General features: G+C 50.7%; 1 long non-coding RNA gene across 2 annotated transcripts; it reads right to left on the bottom strand.

The window, feature by feature from the left end:
• Positions 1–7,625: 7,625 nt before the first annotated feature.
• LOC120884072 (uncharacterized) lies at positions 7,626–17,769 on the bottom strand. 2 transcript variants are annotated; one of them, XR_013436014.1, is made up of 4 exons: positions 15,630–17,769; positions 13,237–15,164; positions 10,161–10,294; positions 7,626–7,774 (listed from the first exon to the last, which is right to left on the bottom strand). It is a non-coding gene; the product is annotated as an uncharacterized LOC120884072 (long non-coding RNA). The 2 variants fall into 2 exon arrangements; XR_005726265.2 differs by having other exon boundaries at positions 13,237–17,769.
• Between the last annotated feature and the right edge of the window lie 186 nt (positions 17,770–17,955).

The raw sequence follows: 17,955 nt of genomic DNA, 5'->3' as shown, positions 1-17,955 counted from the left end.
AGGTTTGGTTTCAGGGCTGATAACCAGAGCCTGGCTGGGTGGAGTCCTGTGCTTCCTTGTATTCTTTTGTGTTGAGACTGACTGTTAGAGTCCCAGTGAGGAGAGCAGCCATCAGTTCAATAAGCCTGAGAGCAGGAAGGGGGAGGAATATACAGAGGGCTCCCCCCCCTCCCCCCCGCAGCTCACTGGGCTGGGGCTCCAGGCCTGGCATGGAGAACTCAGTTCTCTGAAGTCCTCCTCATGGGCCTCAGGGTGAGGGATCCTGGGACTCTGTACCAGGGGGTCTGCGGGGACCCGGTGGGAGGGAAGATGTAGGGAGTGGGGGAAGGTGGCCACCACTGCCTAGGCCCAGCTCCGCTCACCTGCAGAGCCCTTGCTTCTAGCATCTATGTCGGTGCCCCTAGAAAGTAGATCCCCCTCATCAGGGCTCCCGGGCAGGGTGTGACTCTGGAGACAGGGCGGAATCTTTTGTTTTTTCCTTTTGGTACCAGGGATTGAACCCAGGGACACTTAACCCCTGAGCTACATCCCCAGCCTCTTTTTAAATATTTTATTTAGAGGGGCTGGGGTTGTGGCTCAGCGGTAGAGTGCTCGCCTAGCAGGAGCAGGACCCGGGTTTGATTCTCAACACCACATAAAAACAAAGGCATTGTGTGGTGTCCATTGATACCTTAAAATAAATAAATAAATATTTTATTTACAGACAGGATCTTGCTGAGTTGCTTAGAGCCTCACTAAGTTGCTGAGGCTGGCTGGGAACTTGCAATCCTCCTGCCTCAGCCTCCTGAGCTGCTGGGATTACAGGCAGGCGCCACCGTACCCAGCTCAGGCAGAATGTTATATTTGATCAATTAAACAATTACGGAGTGGGTGCCATTTTGGGCTGAAGCATGGACCCTGGGGATGGGCACAGAGGTAATTACCTTTAAGGATCTTAGGGTCTTGTTACCCCAAGATTCAGTACTTCTGTACCTTCTTCAGGGCTCAGCAGCCCTGCTAGGTTGGGGGATCAGTGTCCACCTGGGTGGGGTAGCAGGGAGGGCGACCCCTTCATAGGCTGTGTGTGTACTCCATGAGGGGTGGGGCCCAGAAAGGGACCCAGGGAAACCAGGTGCTGTTGGTGGAGGTTGGGGGGGGGTGCCCTGACTTTGTGCTTTCTCCTGGGGTCGCTCTGAGCCACACGGGCTCCCAAGATCCCCAGTGAGATTGATTTCAGTCACCCATGGAGTAAACTCCTTTGTTCCCTCCCGGCTCACTTCTCCAACTTACCACTGGGAACACACCCTCCGTAAACCACCTGCCATCTTGACTCCAGGGTCTGCCTCTAAGGAAGCTCAACTTGAGAGTGCAAATTGGCACAATCTCTCTGGAGGAAGATCTGGCACTAAGTATCAAAATTATGAATGTGCCTGTTCATGGCCCAGTGGTTTCACTTCTGGGAATTTGTCCTAAGATTTGTCTGTCAAATGGCCTATGAATGAGGAAATTGCAGCACTGCTCATGAGAGCCAAAGACTGATGCCACTTAATGCCTGTCACCGGGGATGAATTAAGGAGATCTAATGGTTCATGCCATCAGTGGAATATGATGCAGCCATTAAAAGGGAATAGGCAGAGATGCTCATGATGAGCTATTTTGGAAAAATCTCCAAGATAAAAGAAAGAGGAAAATCAAGGTATAGAGGAACATGGTTGCTTAAAACAAAATACACAGGCATAATTGCTACTGATGTGAATAGACTGTGTCTGAGAATTTACCAAGAAACGGATAATTGTGGGGTCTCTAGAGAGAGAATTATGTGGCTATGAGCAGGGAAGGGAGGGACATATCTCTGTGTACCTCTTGATTTTTGCACGATGTGCAAGTTCTTCATTATCTATTATAAAAATATATAAAAGCCAGGCGTGGTGGCACATACCTATAATCCCAGCAGCTTGGGAGGCTGAGATAGGAGGATCATGAGTTCAAAGCCAGCCTCAGCAACTGTGAGGCTCTAAGCAACTCAGTGAGACCCTGTCTCTAAATAAAATACAAAATAGGGCTGGGGATGTGGCTCAGTGGTTGAATGCCCCTGAGTTCAATCCCTGGTACCTCCCCCACAAAAAATTAAAAATGTATGCAACAGAAAAATTTTAAAAAAAATAAGAGTAAAAATAAGAGGTGTCTGCCATGAAGATCAATCCAATTTTGTCCCATCTCAGAAAAACTGAACCCACAGACATTGGCGTCCGCCTTCCTTTTCTCATCTGGCCTTCCCATAGGGCATCCCCCATCATTACTCTAGGTTTATAAATAAGGAAGGTAGGCCTGAGTTCCTCCCACCCTAAGTCTACACCTTCCCTCCCCCTCCCCTGAGACACCAGAAGCTTCCTAGACATTCTGGACCCAGGGAGGGTCACAGCCCCGCCTTCATGGAGTCCTGTGAAATGCAGACCAGGGTCTTTGGAGAGCTGGAGATGAAGCAGGGGTGACAGGAGGTGGCTGCTCCGGGAGCTCTTGGTGGGTGGGAGTCTGTTCCTATATTCCAGGGGCCTGGAGCAGTGTCTGGCGAGTTGGTTGAGTGCCTGGCTGGCTGAGTGTCTTTTTGACCCAGAGCACAGGCCTGGAGCAACAAAAGGGAGGGAGCCCCTCCTTCCAACCCTGGGGCCCTGGGCAAGGAGAGCCGGTGAGCGGAAGTTTGGAGTTGGACACATTTGGCTCAATGAGGCTCTGCCCTCCCTCTTGCCAGGTGTCCTCAGGTGAGTGTCTTCACCTGAGCCTCAGTTTCCTGTTACAGAGGACTAAGCAAGACTCCATTAGGGAGCCGCAGGCTGGGCCTGACACACAGGGTCTGCTAGCTCTTCACTCGGCCCCTCCCCTCCTTTGGCAGAGGAGTGACCCCCAGGGGAACAGACATGGGCCGGCCTTTGCCCCCCCCCTCACATCAAGAGGGGCCTCCTCCTATCTAGGTGAAAACCCTCTCTGAGGCCACAAATGCCCGTGCTATTGTCTGTGGAGCTGTCCCCACGGTCCCCACAGGAGACCTTCCAGATCTGAAGGCCCAAGGAAAGTCAAGATTGAGTCTCATCAAATAAGGGCCCAGCAGCCCCGGCCCCTCCCGCCAGACCCCCATTCCAGCTGCCCACCACTGGCCCAGGGACTCCTGGTACCAGGTCAGCTGAGAGCTGTCCAGGGTCCCAGGCCACACCCCCGCCCCTTCCCCACCCACTCCCTTCCCCTCCACCCAAGGAGTCAGGGAGTAGCTCAGATTCCAAAGACCAGGCCCTGGAGCCCCAGGCACCACCTCGGCTGCTGAGCTGTGTTCTACAATAAATCTCCACAATTAGACCCTGCAAACTGTCACTGTCACTTGCCTGATAAACAGCAGGGAATTAGCTTAATGTTCTTGGTAACTAATTCTCAAGACTAAAAATAGTCGGCAGAGTGTGGATTCCTCTTTCCCTCCCAGGTGTCAGGTCTCTCCCGGGTGTCCTGGGTCCCTGGAGGGAATGACCTCGGGGACCAGGTCTCGCCTGGTGAACCCAGACTTCAGGGTCAGGAACTGCCCCACAAGGCCACAGGGTGAGGCTGGAGCTGCCTTCTGCAGGTGAGAGGAGCCAGCTGAGCTGGTGCACCTGGAGCACAGAGGCCTCCCCGGTTGATCTCCCCAAATACCACCTCTTCCCCACCTGAGTGCGCTCCACCCAGGGCAGCACGTGAGGGTCCAGGAGGTGGGTTCTGCCCACGGTGGGTGTCACGGTGGGCCTGCCGCCTCTCTCTGGGTTTTGGTGTCCTCATCTGCATAGGGAGGGATGGAAGGAGTTGATCTGTTCGTGGCTTGGGTTCCCAGGCACTGTGGGCCCTCACAGTTGCAAGTGTTCCGTCTTCAGTGGCCTCACACGGTGTGCAAACCCCTCCCAGACCACCAGACAGCACTGGGGGTCCTTCTTCAGATGGTGTGTACTAATTTTCTCCCTGGGGGAAAAATCACTTTAATTTTGACTTTGAAATCTGGTCCTGGATGGATGTGGTGGCACATGCCTGTAATCCCTGTGACAAAGGAGGTTGAGGCAGGAGTATCTCCAGTTCAAGGCCAGCTTCAGCAATTTAGTAAGACCCTATCTCAAAATAATGGGTTAGATTGAGAAGGTAGCTCAGTGATAAAGTGCCCCTGAGTTCAATCAGGATTAAAAAAAAAAAAAAAAAAGTCTGGTCCTGCTTGGGTCCTCATTACACTCTCTCTGTAATGAGGCCTTCCCTGTCCCATGGATGAGAAAAGTCCCTCAAGATCCTTCTTCTAACAGCATATGGAATTGGGCTGTGGATGTAGCTCAGTGGTAGAGCACTAGCTTGGCCTGTGCAAGGTTCTGGGTTGGATCCCCGGCACCACAAAAACTAAACTAAAATAAAAAAAATTTTAAACTGTTTTATTAAAGTCTGGACCTGCTCTAAAATTTCCCAAACTCCTCTACTTTTAAACAATCTGTCAACAGCACAACAGCACGACAGCAATCATTCCTATAAAACAGGTTGTTCACAGTCTTACCAGCCAGTCACACTTTAGTGTAAGTGAGTCTAAAAATTTATTTTCTGATGGAGGGAAGAGCATAGAGTCTGAGTCCCTCCTGGGGCTGTGAGGATGTTGGACTTCTCAGATCCCCACCATCCCTATGGAGAGCCCCCAGGTGGAAGCCAAGGGCCTCCACAAGTTGTGGCCCCCGTCCACCTTTCCAGCCTGAGAACCCCAGTCATTCTCTGCCCAGGGCCCACAGCATTTTCTCCTCCTCCTCACACAGTCCCAGCACAACCCCGCCCTGGGCCTTGCTTCCCACGGCGACTCCACTTGGGCTTTTGCTCACAATGGAGTGCTTTTCTAGTCCCCCACCACAGTTCTCTGTGGGTGGAAATCTGTACATGATTGCAAGTACAAATGCCACCCTCTCTGTCATGAGGCCTTCCCGGACCCGTGGATGAGAAGAGCCCCTCAAGATCCTTCTTCTAAAAGCATATGGAATTGTATAATTTAAAAAATATATAAATAGTTTTTAGTTGTAGTTGGACACAATACCTTTATTCATTCGTTTGTTTGTTTGTTTATTTATTTGTGATGCTGAGGAGGGAACCCAGCTCCTCGCACATGCTAGGTGAGTGCTCTACTGCTGAGCCACAACCCCAGTCCCTTGTGTGATGTTTGACTGTGACTCATAAGAAATCCACTGTGTGTTGTGACCCAGCACACACTCGCACTCACACACACACTCCACCACGAGGAGACACATGTGAACCTATATGCAAACACACATGGACACACACACGGGCACAGACACCCACAATTGCAAGAAATTTCTTTAGGTGATACCTCTAATGTGCGATGTCTGATATGGTGGCTTCTGATTTTTTTTTTTTTTCTTAAAACTGATTCTGACTCACTCCACTCTGTGATGGGTTGCAAACAGCAGTGAAAAAGACTGGCCTATAGTTCAAACCCTTATTTACAATCAGGACCATCCAAGTCCAGAAAGAGTCAGAGACTGGCCCAAAGTTGCACAGCCAGGACTCAGGCCAGGCTCCAGCTCCACGGTGACCTGTGTCTCTCTCCATGGGCCCTTGACTTGTGGCTGCTCTCTGCCAGGTTGCATTTCTCCAAGTGAAAGGACTTCATCCCCTCCCCACCTCCATCCAGCCCCTGGCCTGCAGTAGGTGCCCAATAATGGCTCCATTGGACAGACTGAATAACGATGAGAACATTTTGGAAGTCAATGAGGACGCTGGCAGAATGAGCGATTAATAAATTCAACCGCCGCGGCCTGGAGCCGAGGTCAGCAGTCGCTCCTCTGCGGGGCTGGGCAGCCCGGGGCTGAGGATTCTGAGATTGACAGCGGAGCCGCGACGAGGGGGAGGGGCGGCTGGGGGACCGACGCGACGACGGGCGGGAGAGGCTCTGGGGGAAGGGACCTGGGCCCGGCGGTAGGTGTCTGGGCGCGGGGGCTGCGGCTCATTGAAAATCGGAACGAGCTGCCGAGAGGACGGAGCTCAGCCTTTCTGCAGCCTCTCCCCGAGCAGAGGCGGGAAGGTCGGGAGGGAGGCGCGGCGCAGCCCTGTACCCAGGCGGAGACCGAGGCCGCGGAAGAGACGCAGAAATGAGTAATTTCGACCCAGCTCTGCCGAGTTAATCTCAGAGGTGGAGCTGCTCAGGGATGGCCGGGGAGCCAGGAGGCCTGCACCGTCTCCTCCGCCCCTCCACCACCCGGCTGCATCTCGGGGCCTGTGGCAATGAGAGGTGGGCGGCCAGGCTGCCCGGGAGGGGACAATGCTCATCAGGAAAGCAAATGGGAAACTGCTCTGCCACACCGGGTCCTGGGGTAGAGGGAGATTTGGAGTGGGCAGGTAGAGTGGGGAGTGGAGAGGACCAGTCACCCCTCTGCACCCCAGTGGGGGTGTGTGGGGGTGTGATCTGCATAGATAGAAGATGGAGAAAAGGAGAAGAGAGAGGTGGCCCAGGGGATCCAGAGCCTAGCCATAGACTAACTCACTCCCGAGACCTGTACTGAGTTCTATTTGCCACCAGGGCACAGGGTGCTGCAGGGTAGTTGGGAACAAGCAACAGGCCTTCCGGGGTGGCAGGGAAAGCTGGCTTTGCACGGGGCGTCTGAGTGGCCAAAGAGAAGCCCTCGGAGCTGGCTGGGGACCACTGGCAAAAGGCTTCCTAGAAGGAGTGAGGTTTAAGGTGAAATTTCCAAAAATGCAGTCAGGGGGACAGCCTGCAGGTAAGGAGCTGGGATGTGACAGGCAGCCGGGGAAGCCTCTCCTGTCTGCGTTTGCTGGGCTCTCCTCATCCCTGCCTCTCACCCTCGGGTTTTGAAGCCTCAGGAACCCTGCTGTTTCAACTGCCTCCAATGGGAATCTGACTCACAATAAACAAACCTTCCAGAGACTGAGTCATACATCAAAATGCCAATTTGTTTTTCTGAAATGGAAGTATATTTGGCAAACTAAGCCTCATCAGCAGCCTTCTTTTGGAACCAAAATCCAGTGTGAGTCTCAGTGCCACATCATCCCAACCAAGAAACTTCGGACAAACCTTTAATCTTCTGTCTCAGTTTCCTCATCTGAAAATCTGGATAGTAATTCTGTTTCGCTTAGCCTAACACAGACACTGTACTAACTTTCTAAGTTGGATCTAGAGGTTTCTCTGTGCAGAGTGAATTGTAAGCTAACTTGATGGGTAAACAGATGGTAACCTACTCTTGTAACAAGTGGCCGAGTCTCAACCAATCGTAAATGACCGACTGTTCAAGCCATATTCAAATAAGACAGACTTGAGCTGCAACCAGTTGGGCTGACTGATCCTCCCTTCCGTTTTCTGTACCTCATTTCCCTTTCTCTGGCTATAAATATAATCTGTCCATGTGGTAGAGCAGGGCATTCTGAACCATATTTAGTTACGACTGCTGCTTTATTCTAGAATTGCAAATGAAGCCAATTAAGATCTGCAAAACTAGCTTTGTTGTGTTTTCCTCTTGTAACAGTGGCTACTTACCTGGGATCATGAGTAAGCTCTTGCACTGAAAAGTGCTTTGTTGGCTTATAAGAAGTCTACAAGTCGAGGGATCTCTTAAATTTATATTTTTTAAATAGATGATGCATGTACATTGTAGATAATCCCAAGGGACCAGGGGAAATAAGTCAACCAGCACATCTACTCCCTCCTCCCTGCCCTTACTTCAGTCAGGTACCTCCTCGACTCTTGAAAGCAACTGTAATTATCAGCCTGTTGTATATGACTTTCTTTTTCCTAAAAAAGAAAGAAAGAAAAAGCCTTTTATGTTATAAAAGTAATAGTGATCTTATAAAATGCCTAAGAGAACAAAGGGACTCCTTCCTCCTGGGTCCCTAAGTTCATCCCCCAACCTCGGCAACTGTAGTGGGTGGTCTCTTCCAGTCCTTTCGAGCAAAACTACTCTTGGTGATTCTGGATGTGCCTTTCAGGGAATAGTCTGCTCAGGAGACCCAGTTACAAATGAGAACATTCTGGATTAGCCAGGAAGTGGGCAGAGGCAGTGGCAGGTTCCCAGGGGATATTTCTATCATCTTAGAGCCATGGAATGAATTGCCTTCATCACTCCGGGGAGATTCATCATCCACCCACCCAGCCACCCAGCCATCCATCCCGCGGACCTCTCTAGGTGCTGAAGGGAATGCAAAGATGAATGAGGGAAACGTGCTCGCTGCTCTTGCATCTTTTATTAACAAGGCAAAATACATGGATTCGTGAATTTATCCAAGTCTGAAAGGGACAGGATACCTCTCACTGCCACTACCATTTCAGACAAAGAAACAGACGCAGAGAATCAAGGTCACATAGCAAGGATGTGATGGGGCCAGGCTGGAAGGTAGGTTTGGGGACACCATCAATACAAATGGGGATGGCTGCAAGGAGAGGTAGGCTCCAATGAGCTTCGGGGAGACCCTCGAGTCTCCTCTGGGGTCATTGGGACCACTTCTCCAGCTGATTCCCTCCCCTGGGATCTCTGCTCCTTTGTTTGAGGTTGACTGTCATCCTGACTTCTTCTTCCTTGTCATTGTCTGTCCCGTCAGGCCCCTGGACTCCCGAACTCCCCATCCTTCCAGTTTGCTGGAGTCACACACAAGCAAAGTCTCATTGTACACACATAGTTGGAGAACTTGACCTCTGAGCAGCCTGCCTCCACCAAGGTCTCAGCAGGAAATGACAGCTCACGCCCACTCGTGTCCAGATACTGGAGAAGGGCTTATTAAAGAGACTGTTTGCAAGTATGTACAGGGGGTGAGGAGACCTCAAGGGACCACACCATGCATTACATATTAGCATCCTTGGGTCCAAAAGAACGTGGAGGAAGAGGTAATGGGGAGAGGCTGCCAGGAGAGCAGCAAGGACCCCCCCCCCAGAAGGCACAGGGCCAATCAGGACCCACCCCAGTTTGGAGAGTTGCTGGCATAAATACCCACCTCAGTCTCCTCCCTCCAGCCAAGACTTCCTATTGGCTGAATTGAGCCAGAAGTAGGAAGGGAAGGAGGCTTATTGGCTAAGTTCACTGTGGTCAGCCTCGGGCCCAGAGCACGCGGGAAGGGTGAAGTTGGAGGTCCCCTGCACAGCCACCTGACCTGCTTCACCACCGACTGCCACCCATTCTCCCTTTGGCTGCTTGTGAGCCCTGCCAGCTCTTTCTAGTAACGAACCTCCCAATTCAGCATCACAGCTAGCAGCCCCCTTCCCTTCCTCCCTCCCCACATGACTCAGGCCCTGTGCTCCCCCACAGCTGGCCTTCAGCAGGCCCAGTGGCCCCAGCCTTTATCCTTGCCTTGGCCTAACTCCATGGCTAGTCCTTTCATGCAGAAGAGGCTCAGGAAAGACAAGTAGAAAGCTTTCTTCTAAAATGTGCTGCTGCTGTAGGGCTGGTGGGCTGATTCCTGCTCTGCACTTCACTGGCTCAGGAATGCCTGAGAGGTGCTGGCTCCTGTCCAGCTACTGGGGCCTGGCCAGATGGCTGGCCTCAAAGCCAAGGCTGGCTCTGAGCCACTGGCCTGGCTTTAGAAATCTGGCAATGAGTGGCCAAGGGAGGCAGCATGGCCTCGGCCACCTTTGGACAGGCGGCACCATCCAGCTCCATTCCAGCTATGGCTCACTGAACCCAGACCCCAGGCCCTGAGTCTTGCAGGAGCTGTGGGCAGCAGCAATGCCTGAAGAAGGCTAAGGATAGGCCCAGCTCTGCCCCTGACACACCTGGTCACAGGAAAACTGCTCCATCCTCTGGGCAGAACCTTCCCAAGATATCTCCTGTAGAATTTCACTATACAAAAAACTGGTTGAAAGAGAAGCACAGTGTCCCCAGTCCCTAGCTCCTCCCCTTCCAACTTTAGTCCCTAGTCCCTAGGGTCTCTCTTTGGAATCTTCGAATATAGAAAATAGTTTGGAATACCCAATCTCTGTGCTGCCTAAGGGTCCCACATAGCTCTCATGTGCTTTAAATTTTGTTGTTTGTTTTGTTCTGGGGCTGAACCTGGGATCGAACCAGGGTCTCCCATGTGCTATGCACATGCTTTACCACTGAGCAGCCTCCCCAGCCCCTCATGCTGAAAAAAAAAATTAGATGCATATAAAATGGACTAAATGTTATCGTAAACCCCCATGTGCTTATTACCCAGATTCAACAATTAACAATTCATGACGAATCTTGTTTCATCGATATCCTCGCCCACTTCCTCCTTCCCGGATTCCTCAGTGTGAATCCCGGACGCCACATCATTTCGCCTATAAATGTTTCAATTGGTGTCTCTAAAAGATAAGCACTCATTGAAAATACATAACCACAGTGCCATCATCACCGTTTTCAAAATTAACAACCATTCCTGAAATCATCCCATGTCTAATTAGAGTTTATATTTCCACTTGTCTATTTATAGATTTTGAGCTTTTATTTCAATTTGTTAAAAATCAAGGTCTCCTTAAGGCCACGTAACGTATTGCAGCTGGTGGCTATGTCTCTTCAGTCTCTCTCTGTCTTGTTCTGTGACTTGTAAGTGGCCAGTGAAGGCTGGGGTGATTCTCTGCATGGCCTTCCCTTGGGGGGGCAGTGGAGGAGGCTGGAGGGGGATCCCCAACTGCCTAGGGTTCTGCTTCAGGCCTGAGAGGAGAAGTCGGTCTGAGGCTCACATATGACTTCCCACCAGGAAGATGTAACTGCCTGCCTGGGCTGGGGTGGGGAGTGTCCCCCTCCACGATTGAGGTGACATCAACTCAAAACCAGGAGCACCTGCCAGGTGGTGCTAAGATTAAAAAAAAAAAATGTATGCCTAGTGAAGGTGCTTCTAGGGGCAGGAGCCTGTGTGGGAGGCTGCTCTGAATGATTCACATTCTCCGTTCTGGAGCAGAGAGGCTTTGACCATCACTACATCTTGTAGTTGAGAAACTGATGTGACTCCATTTTTGAAAACAGCTTCTACCTCAAAGCCGGTCCAAGGAAGGGGGCGTGACCCTTGTCCTTGGAAAAACCCACAGAGCACTCCTAGTCACATACCCACCCTGCTGAGATGTTTGTCTGCAAATAACAAGAGAGATCTGTGGCTCCAGGGGTCCCTGACTCAGTCAGGCTAGGTGAAGACCCATAGCAACCCCCTAACAACTCCCAATCAGCATGAGACAGGGAAAATACCTGGAATGCCAGATGACCCTCCAATAGTTTATGGTGGTTGATAACATGTTGGGAAACCATGTTGTTTAGCATGTACACCCCTGGAGGCTTAAATCAATCAGTTCAAATGAATCCCCCTCTTGTACTAAGCAATCACCCTTATCCAACTTGTTCCCACCAGTGAATGTGCTAATCAATGTTAAGAGTTGTTGTTTGATTTTCTCACGGTATGGAATGATTTGTTGTGTGATGTTGTGATGCATAGAGTACCCCCCCCAAACCTATAAAATCTCACTGAACAAAGGACCAGGACTCACTCCCTGGGTCCGCTGTGTCAGAAATGGTTGTGAGTCCAGGCTCGAGCTTGCAATAAAGATTCTTGTGTGATTGCATCGGATTTGGCTCCTGGAGGTCTATAGGGGTCCCACGAATCTGGCATTACATAGTGACCTGGACATTGCCCTGGTCCCGGAAGTTTGAGGATGCGTCTTCGGACGTAGGCATGTCGCCCCATGGATTGAGCTATGCTCACTGTTCCTTTGTGATATTACCCCTTTGCCCTGTTTGGGATAGAATGTTCATGGAAACGCCCTTTTATGTCCCCTTCTCTTGCTCTGCCTTTGGGTGTGACCTTCCTAGATGCCAGACAACCTGCTGACAGCAGACATCACAAGCTAGACTCAGCCCCCTGAAACCTGACCCCTTGCCTCATTTGATTGGCTTCTCCTCAATAAAAGGGTTCAGCACAAGCTCACAGGCGTGCTCTCTTTCTCTCTCCACGGACCCCTAAGGTCAGAGAAGGAGCCATCACAGGACCCCAAAGGAAAAGGAATCTCTGTTTCTTGTGTGGTTGTTTTGTGCAGCCCAGTTCACCTGGAGTGACCCTGAGGGTTTTAGTTGTGAGGAACGTGACAAGCCTGGGTCTCACGCCCTGGTAAAGCTGGCCATTGACTGAAGGCATTGAGTTGCATTTGGAATCCGCTGAGACCCGACTTTGCCAGAGGCTGGGGCTGTGGGAATGAACCCAGCCACCTTTGCTCTCCAGGAGCAAAGAAGCACACTGTGTATTTAACCTTAAGGCTTCAGTGGACCTCTCTGTAAATTGGAAAGAGCAGCACCTCATCTGATAGAATGGTAGGTTGCTGAGGGCCTCCTAGCTCTAAAATGGGATTTGATGAATAGGGGAAAAGGGGACAAACTATATCTCTAAAAGAGATGGGGGGTCTGAGCTGGGCAATAAACTGGGGAGGGGTGGGAAAGGTTCTCTGAAGGTCTCAAACCCTGGCTCTCCCAACTACCAGCTGGTGGCCTCAAGCAGGACGCCGCCCCCCCCCATTGTCTCCCCTGGGGTCCTAGTGGTTGGAAATATTGAGGTCGGGAAATGTAGCCAGGGGCCCTAGGTTTACTGCAAATTTCATGCAAAATAGGATGTCTAGGTTTGGATCACGACCTCAGCACAAGGCCAAGTTTCCGCTGTCCATGGTACCAAACTACTGACTCAGCCTGGTTTCCTATGGCCGCCTTGAACTAAATAATTCTTTTTGGTGGAGGCTGTCTTGTACTTGGTAGGATGCTTAGCAGCATCACAAGACCTACTAGATGACAGCAGCACTTCCCCAGCTGTTGCAACCCCAAATCCTTAGATATTGCCAAGCCTTCCCTCCTCATGAAGGGACATAAGTATCCTGGGTTGAGATCCTCTGGTCTAGGCTAGAGGAATGCTATTTCTCTATAAAGGTAACTGGTGTGTTTTCTTACTTTCTGATTTGTTCTTCCTTCCAGAATGTTCCCAAAGTGCCTTTCTATCACCCAACGCTTCTTACTTCAATGAACTTCGTTTTTTTAATGTTTTTTTTTTTTGTTGTTGTTGTTGATGAACCTTTATTTAATTAATTTATTTCTTTGTGGTGCTAAGACTCAAACGCAGTGCCTCACACATGCTAGGCAAGTGCTCTACCGCTGAGCCACAACCCCAGCCCTTCAATGCACTTCTTAAAAATTAAATAACAACCACCACCACCACCAAACTTCAGTGGCTCTCTTGGCCACACTAATAAACGTGAAAACATGGTCTTAGTGCTCTCACCCATGAGTGATCCAAACTCAGACTTGGGGAGGGGTGGAGGAAAGGCTGGTAGGTCACCTCTGTGGCTGAGTGGCTTCCCTTTGCTTGCCATCATTGTCAACCGCTGTTCCGTGGCTTGCCTCCATTCCTCCCTTTTGCCTACCTGCTGGGAAGAGAAAGAAGGCAAGATTCATCTCAGAGCCTCTCAGTCTGGAGCCAGGGCCTCCTCTAGGTCACAGCGTCACAGCTCAGCTCCGTGAGGTTTGGGCTCAGGTCGCCTCTCCACCGCATGCTGGAAAATATTGGGAGTGGGAGTCGGAACGGGGCTGCGATCCTGTCTGGGTGCAGGCCAGTGGTGTAACCTTGGGCAAGCAGTCGCCCTCTGAGCTCGGCTTCCCCATCTGTAAAGCGAGGCTGTTAACACCTCCGTCATGGAGTTGTTACAAGGATTAGATGGGAAAATATTTGTGAAAGAGCTGTGGAGTACAGGCTGCCACACAAATCCTAACCACCAATACGATCTGTCCAAAACCAGAGAACGAATAAGGTCAAGTCCCCTCTCCAAAGGCTGGAAGGTCCACATCCTGCTCCCTGGCAGCTGTGCCCGGCCCCAACCAGTCCTTGTACCTCCAGCTGTTGTCCCATCGGCCAGTCTCCTTTCCTGTCCTTGTCCCTCGGGCTGCATTTCTAAGAGACCCTCCTACCTTGAAAGACTCTCTCTCTCACCTTCACCTGTCCACATCCATCTCCTTCAATACCCAACTCCCATCCTATCCATCCTATCCATCCAGAAAAGTCTTTCCTCTGACAAAGGGGGTGGGATTAAAGCCAGATGACCCCCTTCTCTCAACTGACCCCTACAGCCCTATGCCAAAGTTAAAGGCAGGGCTGGGCATATCTCGGTGAGTAATAATAATGACAACAATAATAATTTATCATATTTAATAATAAAAGTAACAAACACATTGGAAGCCCTTGCTCAGTGCCAGGCTCTGGGTTAAGCTCTTGACACATTTTAAATCACTTAACAGAGTGCAGGGGGCCCTCTGGGATTGAACAGGTACCTGCCTCTCCACCTCTAGACCCCAGCCCAAGCATCACTTCCTTGATAGACCCTTCCCTGGGAGCCCTAGGCAGAATTAATATTGCTGCCTCCATGCCCACAGTTGACCTAATTTTGCTAGCTTTTAATTATTTATCAAAGTGGTTTTCTCCCATTCCAGGCAGTGAACATCTTGAGGGCTAGGAACCTGGTATATTAATCGTTATTAGCCTTGGTGTCCAACAGTGACTGGCACATAGTTGCTGCTCATTAAACGTTTATTGAATGAGTGGAGTAATTAACACCATATCCCCCAAGGATCATGGGATTTTAAAAGCTGCTCCCTTCATGGGATCATTTTCCTGGCTTCATACATCCAGAGCAGTGCTACCGTGGGCATGATCTGCAAACTGGCACTTGCCTGCAAACTCTGTTGTCGATCTGTGATGAAGTAAGTGCAGAAATTGAGAGGGAACATTTAGAAAATTTAAAGTAATCTGATAAAGTAGTTTTAGGCCCACTGAATCTACAGGTTTTTAAAATTGGGCTTTTGTTCTGTCTTTATTTTTTAATTCATTTCCTAATAGTTCATTCCTCCTGCATTTTGCAGTTGTATCAGCTGAAAGGGGTGAGAAATTTAGAAATAAAGAACCTGTTGTTACTGCCCGTGGTCTGAGAAATGCTGTTGTTCCATACTGTCCATCTTCACAGGGCCCGTGGAACCCCTCAGGCGGGAAGCATCGACAGGGTCCCTCTCCCTGGACCCCTTCATCATTTGTTCTCACATCTGTCTTGCCTATTGTTCAGAAGGGCATGTGATTGGCTTTTATTGCTGTTTGGATTCCTCGTATCTCTCTTTCTTCCAAAATGGCAGGTTAAAAGAATGAAAGGTGATTCTGGTCTGGGTCTAGGCAGGAAGAGGAGAGGGCAGGAGAGAGATCAATTGGAGGAGAGTTTGGGAAAGGTCAGTCTGGGAAAGAATACTCAAAGGGAGCTGAAGTCTGTCCTGAGGGCAGTGAGGAGAGGCTGCCCACAGAGACCAGCCTGAGCCGTCAGGCTGCAGGGGCTAGAGTGGCTGGGCAGAGAGGGGAGAAGGGCATTCCAGGGCAAGAAGGGGGGCCAGCGTAGACACGTGCATCTTCAGTAGGCAGAGCAGATTGGAGCCAGGCTCTTGAAGGTGAAACGAAGCCTTTCCCAGGCAAATGAAAGGGGATAAGGAACCTTTTACAGAAGGCTGTTTAACAGGAGCTCCTTCTAAGCCCCCTGCAGCTGTCAAGGCCAGAACTATAAATAAGTAAGTCACGGAAAGAGGCTGAAGCCCCCTACCCCCATCTGGGGGGCAGATGGAGGGTAAATCAGGGAAATAACATACCAGGGGAAATGTACAAGCTGCAGATGCCACTTCAGGAAGAGAGAAGGTCTTCTATCCAGCCTAAAAAGGCAGGAAGAGCAAGACTTGATTACAAAGAATCGATGGCATTAGCATATTTAAAGATCATGTCAAGGGGAGAAGGATGGGCTCAGAGAGGCAAAGTTAATGGTGTTTATTAAGCAAAGGGAACCAGAATCTCAGAGAAGTGCAGAAACTGGAGCTGTCTGATCGCTGGAGCACATGCTCCAAGGTGAGTGGAGAACAGGCCTCTGCAGGACTGATGACCAGCCAGCCTCCTCCAATCCCACAGTCCACTGCTTCTGGGGCCTTCCAATGGAGAAATTTGCTTCTCACAAACATTGCCTAGAAGAGAGACCAAGCCACCAACACAGGAGCACCTGGTTCACTCCATCTTGATGACAGCTAGGTGACTACAGTTAACCATCATGAAGCTATTGCTATGTGCCAGGCATTGAGCCAAGTCCTTTACAAATAAGTCATTATGCCCTAGCAGGTAGATGTTCTTGGGCTCACTTTATAGATAGGAACATTTAAATAATTTTTCAGGGTTAAGCTTGTAAGTGTAAGAATCAAGACTCAAGCCCATGCTGCCTGACTCCAGAACCAGATGCCAAACTACCCTGCATTCTGCCTTTCCTTCTTTCTTTCTTTTCTGCTTCTTGGAATTGAACCCAGGGGTGATCTACTACTAAGTCACACACCCAGCCCTTTATATTTTTTTATTCTGAGAATGGTCCCACTAAGTTATCCAGGCTGGCCTTGAACTTGAAATACCCCTGCCTCCAACTCCAGAGTCCTAGGATTACACACACGGGCCACTGTGTCTGTCTGCCCTGAACTTAATTTTCATTGAGAATAGTAAATTGGCCATTTAGTTGGTCTGTCAGTCTCTTCTGGGTTGATTGACCAGCTCTGAGGCCCTAAGCAAATTGGTTTTTGCAAGGCTCAGAACTATGTGCTCCATCTAAATTATGACATCAATTTGGCTAAGCCAATGTGACCAGTTGGCTTCCTGGTCAATGACCTCTCACTTCAATGCCCTCTCACTTCAAAACTCTTTTAGGGCCCAGACCTCCAAGCACTTTGAGGTGGGAATCAGGAAGGGGAGGACTAGGCTTATCATCTATGGGGCTTTGGACAGGTCACACCTCTGTGTGTCTCAGTTTCCTCACCAGTAAAATGTGTGTTGGATAACACGACTGCCTGCAAAATCTCCAGCTCCAAATAAGGATCATTTGGACCCATGAATGCACTGGCTCTTGCTCAAAGTGCCAAGATGGGGGTGGAAGGGAGGAGGCGGGGGCCTGGTAAGATGAGGAATCCAGGGCAGCCAGGCTGTTTGATTTCAAAACCAGCTGGCCGCCACTCTGGGACCAGGCTTCGCCCAAGGTGCCTCTACATTTTCTGGGGGCGGCTGCCATTGTAGCTGGGACCTACGCTTTGCGGGGTAGAGTGAAGATTTCCCAGGGCCTCTTCTTGTCCGTTTTCAGATCTGGCTCAGGAAGAAAGAGGGAGAAGAAAGTCAATAAGTTCTATCCACCTAGAAGGACTGGAGAAGGCAAGACCTGCTTCTCAGAGCTGGGGTGAGCCAAATCAGATGAAGACCCCAAGATCTGGCGGGACTGCTGACCCTGACCCTGAGGATTCGGCCGAGAGGGGGCGCTGTGGCCTCCTCCACGCCCAGCCGACTGGATTCCCAGCTGCATTCCCAGCGTTGCAGCACATTGCGCGCCGGCTTCCCCCTGGCAGCTTTTGGGTGCCAGCTAGTCCTGCACCGCAGGACATCTTCCCTTTATTTTGAGGCGCTGCCCCTTGTTTGGGCCAAACTGAGCAGTTATTCAGTTTGTAAAATGAACGAACGAATAAATGAATAAGGGCTCCTTCCGCAGAGCTCTCCTGTCTCAGTAGGCACCAGGCGTGTCAATGCCAAAGGTGCTGGGCGTCCAGCCCAACGCCCCGGCTCAGCTTAACGCGGGGCCGCGGTGACCTGACCGGTTGCAAGGCGGGAACTGCCCAAACGCAGTTTCCAGGTTCATCTGTTTTCCGCAGCGGCTTAGCTCGGTCGAGCTCGCCCTGTCCCCCACTCCCCAATGGCCTTGCTCTCATAAATTCACCTGAGTCTCCCAGTACCCCCCCCCCCCGCCAGATCCCTTGGACTCCCCTAGTCCCGACCTCCAGCCGGGCGGGAGGCAGAAGACCGGAGTCTGCCTCCTTCTCCCGCCGCCTCCTTCTCCAGCCTGTGCGGCGGCCACCACCACTGCCAGTACACCTCACCGACTGCCGCAAACCGGGGTGCAAGGCAGGG

The sequence above is a fragment of the Ictidomys tridecemlineatus genome, chromosome 3 (assembly GCF_052094955.1).
Source record: "Ictidomys tridecemlineatus isolate mIctTri1 chromosome 3, mIctTri1.hap1, whole genome shotgun sequence".
Classification (NCBI taxonomy): Eukaryota; Metazoa; Chordata; class Mammalia; order Rodentia; family Sciuridae; genus Ictidomys; species Ictidomys tridecemlineatus.
This window is presented reverse-complemented; position numbering and strand designations above follow the sequence as displayed.